Consider the following 5,513-nt stretch of genomic DNA (forward strand, 5'->3'; position numbering starts at 1 on the left):
GCCTTAGAGCTGTTTAACTACTTCCGGTTGGGTGGCGGTCGCATCCGCGCCCGTCGCAGGTAGTATAACATTTTTCATTACATTTTTATAGTACGGTTTGCCCAATATCAGCATAATTTCTTCTTAATAGCTACATAGCCGTCTTTTGTATCAAAGATAATTGCGTAATTTATCGTATTTTAAGTCGCCCTAACGTAGTCTACACTGCTATCTGCCCAGCAGCTAGCCAGCTGCAAACGCCCACCGTTTACCGAATAGCAGAATTGTAGAACTATTACATCAACTGAACGACGGTGTGATGGTGTTAGCTGGCACATGAGTTGTCTTTGCTGTCAATATCCAAGATAATTGTGTAGTTTAGAGTGTAGTCTTAGAGCGATTATCTTACTTATGAGAGTTAGCTAGCCAGCTATTTGTAGTCCATAACGTAGGAGACACTGCTAGCTAGCCAACAGCTAGCCAACGTCTACCGAATAGAACTTCCGCACTCAACAACCCGGGTCGCATTTCGCTTCGCTCCACAGGTAGTATCACATTTTCATTTCATTTCATTACAGCACAACGGTTTGATTTGTTTGATCGTAGCTAGCTACATAGCTAGCTACATAGCCGTCTTTGTATCAAAGATAATTGTGTAGTCTAGAGCGATTTTCTAGGTTAGCTAGCCAGCTATTGTCGTTCTTTAACGCAACGTAACGTAATCAACACTGCTAGCTAGCCAGCTAGCCCCGAATAGCAGCACAGTAGAAACTATTACACTCAACGGAACGACTTGATTAGTGTAGTGTCAACAACGCAGCCACTGCCAGCTAGCCTACAAAGTCAACAACGCAGCCACTGCCAGCTAGCCTACTTCAGCAGTACTGTATCATTTTAATCATTTTAGTTAATAAGATTCTTGCTACGTAAGCTTAACTTTCTGAACATTCGAGACGTGTAGTCCACTTGACATTCCAATCTCCTTGCATTAGCGTAGCCTCTTCTGTAGCCTGTCAACTATGTGCCTGTCTATCCCTGTTCTCTCCTCTCTGCACAGACCATACAAACGCTCCACACCGCGTGGCCGCGGCCACCCTAATCTGGTGGTCCCAGCGCGCACGACCCACGTGGAGTTCCAGGTCTCCGGTAGCCTCTGGAACTGCCGATCTGCGGCCAACAAGGCAGAGTTCATCTCAGCCTATGCCTCCCTCCAGTCCCTCGACTTCTTGGCACTGACGGAAACATGGATCACCACAGATAACACTGCTACTCCTACTGCTCTCTCTTCGTCCGCCCACGTGTTCTCGCACACCCCGAGAGCTTCTGGTCAGCGGGGTGGTGGCACCGGGATCCTCATCTCTCCCAAGTGGTCATTCTCTCTTCTCCCCTTACCCATCTGTCTATCGCCTCGTTTGAATTCCATGCTCTCCCCTCGGAGAGTTCATCAATGAGCTTGATGCCTTGATAAGCTCCTTTCCTGAGGACGGCTCACCTCTCACAGTTCTGGGCGACTTTAACCTCCCCATGTCTACCTTTGACTCATTCCTCTCTGCCTCCTTCTTTCCACTCCTCTCCTCTTTTGACCTCACCCTCTCACCTTCCCCCTACTCACAAGGCAGGCAATACGCTCGACCTCATCTTTACTAGATGCTGTTCTTCCACTAACCTCATTGCAACTCCCCTCCAAGTCTCCGACCACTACCTTGTATCCTTTTCCCTCTCGCTCCCATCCAACACTTCCTACACTGCCCCTACTCGGATGGTATCGCGCCGTCCCAACCTTCGCTCTCTCTCCCCCGCTACTCTCTCCTCTTCCATCCTATCATCTCTTCCCTCTGCTCAAACCTTCTCCAACCTATCTCCTGATTCTGCCTCCTCAACCCTCCTCTCCTCCCTTTCTGCATCCTTTGACTCTCTATGTCCCCTATCCTCCAGGCCGCCTCGGTCCTCCCCTCCCGCTCCGTGGCTCGACGACTCATTGCGAGCTCACAGAACAGGGCTCCGGGCAGCCGAGCGGAAATGGAGGAAAACTCGCCTCCCTGCGGACCTGGCATCCTTTCACTCCCTCCTCTCTACATTTTCCTCCTCTGTCTCTGCTGCTAAAGCCACTTTCTACCACTCTAAATTCCAAGCATCTGCCTCTAACCCTAGGAAGCTCTTTGCCACCTTCTCCTCCCTCCTGAATCCTCCTCCCCCACCCCCTCCTCCCTCTCTGCAGATGACTTCGTCAACCATTTTGAAAAGAAGGTCGACGACATCCGATCCTCGTTTGCTAAGTCAAACGACACCGCTGGTTCTGCTCACACTGCCCTACCCTATGCTCTGACCTCTTTCTCCCTCTCTCTCCAGATGAAATTTCGCGTCTTGTGACGGCCGGCCGCCCAACAACCTGCCCGCTTGACCCTATCCCCTCCTCTCTTCTCCAGACCATTTCCAGAGACCTTCTCCCTTACCTCACCTCGCTCATCAACTCATCCCTGACCGCTGGCTACGTCCCTTCCGTCTTCAAGAGAGTGAGAGTTGCACCCCTTCTGAAAAACCTACACTCGATCCCTCCGATGTCAACAACTACAGACCAGTATCCCTTCTTTCTTTTCTCTCCAAAACTCTTGAACGTGCCGTCCTTGGCCAGCTCTCCCGCTATCTCTCTCAGAATGACCTTCTTGATCCAAATCAGTCAGGTTTCAAGACTAGTCATTCAACTGAGACTGCTCTTCTCTGTATCACGGAGGCGCTCCGCAATGCTAAAGCTAACTCTCTCTCCTCTGCTTTCATCCTTCTAGACCTATCGGCTGCCTTCGATACTGTGAACCATCAGATCCTCCTCTCCACCCTCTCCGAGTTGGGCATCTCCGGCGCGGCCCACGCTTGGATTGCGTCCTACCTGACAGGTCGCTCCTACCAGGTGGCGTGGCGAGAATCTGTCTCCTCACCACGCGCTCTCACCACTGGTGTCCCCCAGGGCTCTGTTCTAGGCCCTCTCCTATTCTCGCTATACACCAAGTCACTTGGCTCTGTCATAACCTCACATGGTCCCTCCTATCATTGCTATGCAGACGACACACAATTAATCTTCTCCTTTCCCCCTTCTGATGACCAGGTGGCGAATCGCATCTCTGCATGTCTGGCAGACATATCAGTGTGGATGACGGATCACCACCTCAAGCTGAACCTCGGCAAGACGGAGCTCCTCTTCCTCCCGGGGAAGGACTGCCCGTTCCATGATCTCGCCATCACGGTTGACAACTCCATTGTGTCCTCCTCCCAGAGCGCTAAGAACCTTGGCGTGATCCTGGACAACACCCTGTCGTTCTCAACTAACATCAAGGCGGTGGCCCGTTCCTGTAGGTTCATGCTCTACAACATCCGCAGAGTACGACCCTGACTCACACAGGAAGCGGCGCAGGTCCTAATCCAGGCACTTGTCATCTCCCGTCTGGATTACTGCAACTCGCTGTTGGCTGGGCTCCCTGCCTGTGCCATTAAATCCCTACAACTCATCCAGAACGCCGCAGCCCGTCTGGTGTTCAACCTTCCCAAGTTCTCTCACGTCACCCCGCTCCTCCGCTCTCTCCACTGGCTCCCAGTTGAAGCTCGCATCCGCTACAAGACCATGGTGCTTGCCTACGGAGCTGTGAGGGGAACGGCACCTCAGTACCTCCAGGCTCTGATCAGGCCCTACACCCAAACAAGGGCACTGCGTTCATCCACCTCTGGCCTGCTCGCCTCCCTACCACTGAGGAAGTACAGTTCCCGCTCAGCCCAGTCAAAACTGTTCGCTGCTCTGGCCCCCAATGGTGGAACAAACTCCCTCACGACGCCAGGACAGCGGAGTCAATCACCACCTTCCGGAGACACCTGAAACCCCACCTCTTTAAGGAATACCTAGGATAGGATAAAGTAATCCTTCTCACCCCCCTTAAAAGATTTAGATGCACTATTGTAAAGTGGCTGTTCCACTGGATGTCATAAGGTAATGCACCAATTTGTAAGTCAGCTCTGGATGAAGATCTAACTAATGACTTAAATGTAAAAAGTAAATATTTATTATACAGGTATATTGACAGAAAACATAATAACAGATTTTATAGGGCCTTAGAGCTGTTTATTAACTAGGTATATTGACAGAAAACATAACAGATTGTATAGGGCCTTAGAGCTGTTTATTAACTAGGTATATTGACAGAAAACATAACAGATTGTATAGGGCCTTAGAGCTGTTTATTAACTAGGTATATTGACAGAAATCATAACAGATTTTATAGGGCCTTAGAGCTGTTTATTAACTAGGTATATTGACAGAAAAACATAACAGATTTTATAGGGCCTTAGAGCTGTTTATTATACTAGGTATATTGACAGAAAACATAACAGATTGTATAGGGCCTTAGAGCTGTTTATTAACTAGGTATATTGACAGAAAACATAACAGATTGTATAGGGCCTTAGAGCTGTTTATTAACTAGGTATATTGACAGAAATCATAACAGATTGTATAGGGCCTTAGAGCTGTTTATTAACAGGTATATTGACAGAAAACATAACAGAGCGTTTGTATAGGGCCTTAGAGCTGTTTATTATACAGGTATATTGACAGAAAACATAACAGATTTTATAGGGCCTTAGAGCTGTTTATTAACTAGGTATATTGACAGAAAACATAATAACAGATTTTATAGGGTGAGTTGACAACATAGTGCCCCTACTTCCTCTAGTACACTAAGGACCAGGGAAGAGTTGATAACATAGTGCCCTACTTCCTCTAGTACTAAGGACCAGGGAAGAGTTGACAACATAGTGTCCTACTTCCTCTAGTACACTAAGGACCAGGGAAGAGTTGACAACATAGTGCCCTACTTCCTCTAGTACACTAAGGACCAGGAAGAGTTGACAACATAGTGTCCTACTTCCTCTCTAAGGACCAGGAAGAGTTGACAACATAGTGCCCTACTTCCTCTAGTACACTAAGGACCAGGGAAGAGTTGACAACATAGTGCCCTACTTCCTCTAGTACACTAAGGACCAGGGAAGAGTTGACAACATAGTGCCCTACTTCCTCTAGTACACTAAGGACCAGGGAAGAGTTGACAACATAGTGCCCTACTTCCTCTAGGTCACTAAGGACCAGGGAAGAGTTGACAACATAGTGCCCTACTTCCTCTAGGTCACTAAGGACCAGGGAAGAGTTGACAACATAGTGCCCTACTTCCTCTAGTACACTAAGGACCAGGGGAAGAGTTGACAACATAGTGCCCTACTTCCTCTAGTACACTAGGACCAGGGGGGGAAGGTTGACAACTGAGTAGTGACTTCCTCATTAAACCAAATTAAATAAAGACTAAGGAAGGGAAGACCTGAGTTGACAACATAGTGCCCTACTTCCTCTAGTACACTAAGGACCAGGAAGAGTTGACAACATAGTGCCCTACTTCCTCTAGGTCACTAAGGACCAGGGAAGAGTTGCAGGACGGAGAAAACAGGCCTATTGGAAAGCCAGATAAATAATGAGTAGATCGCATGCTAGAAAAGGTTGG

At 48.4% G+C, this 5,513-nt stretch overlaps 1 long non-coding RNA gene across 2 annotated transcripts; it reads left to right on the forward strand.

The window, feature by feature from the left end:
* Positions 1-4,025: 4,025 nt before the first annotated feature.
* Positions 4,026-4,682, forward strand: LOC127922102 (uncharacterized). Of its 2 annotated transcripts, none has more exons than XR_008110417.1 (3): positions 4,026-4,211; positions 4,330-4,445; positions 4,565-4,682. It is a non-coding gene; the product is annotated as an uncharacterized LOC127922102 (long non-coding RNA). The 2 variants fall into 2 exon arrangements; XR_008110416.1 differs by having other exon boundaries at positions 4,027-4,269.
* Positions 4,683-5,513: the final 831 nt, after the last annotated feature.

The sequence above is a fragment of the Oncorhynchus keta genome, unplaced genomic scaffold, assembly GCF_023373465.1.
Source record: "Oncorhynchus keta strain PuntledgeMale-10-30-2019 unplaced genomic scaffold, Oket_V2 Un_contig_24578_pilon_pilon, whole genome shotgun sequence".
NCBI classification, from domain to species: domain Eukaryota; kingdom Metazoa; phylum Chordata; class Actinopteri; order Salmoniformes; family Salmonidae; genus Oncorhynchus; species Oncorhynchus keta.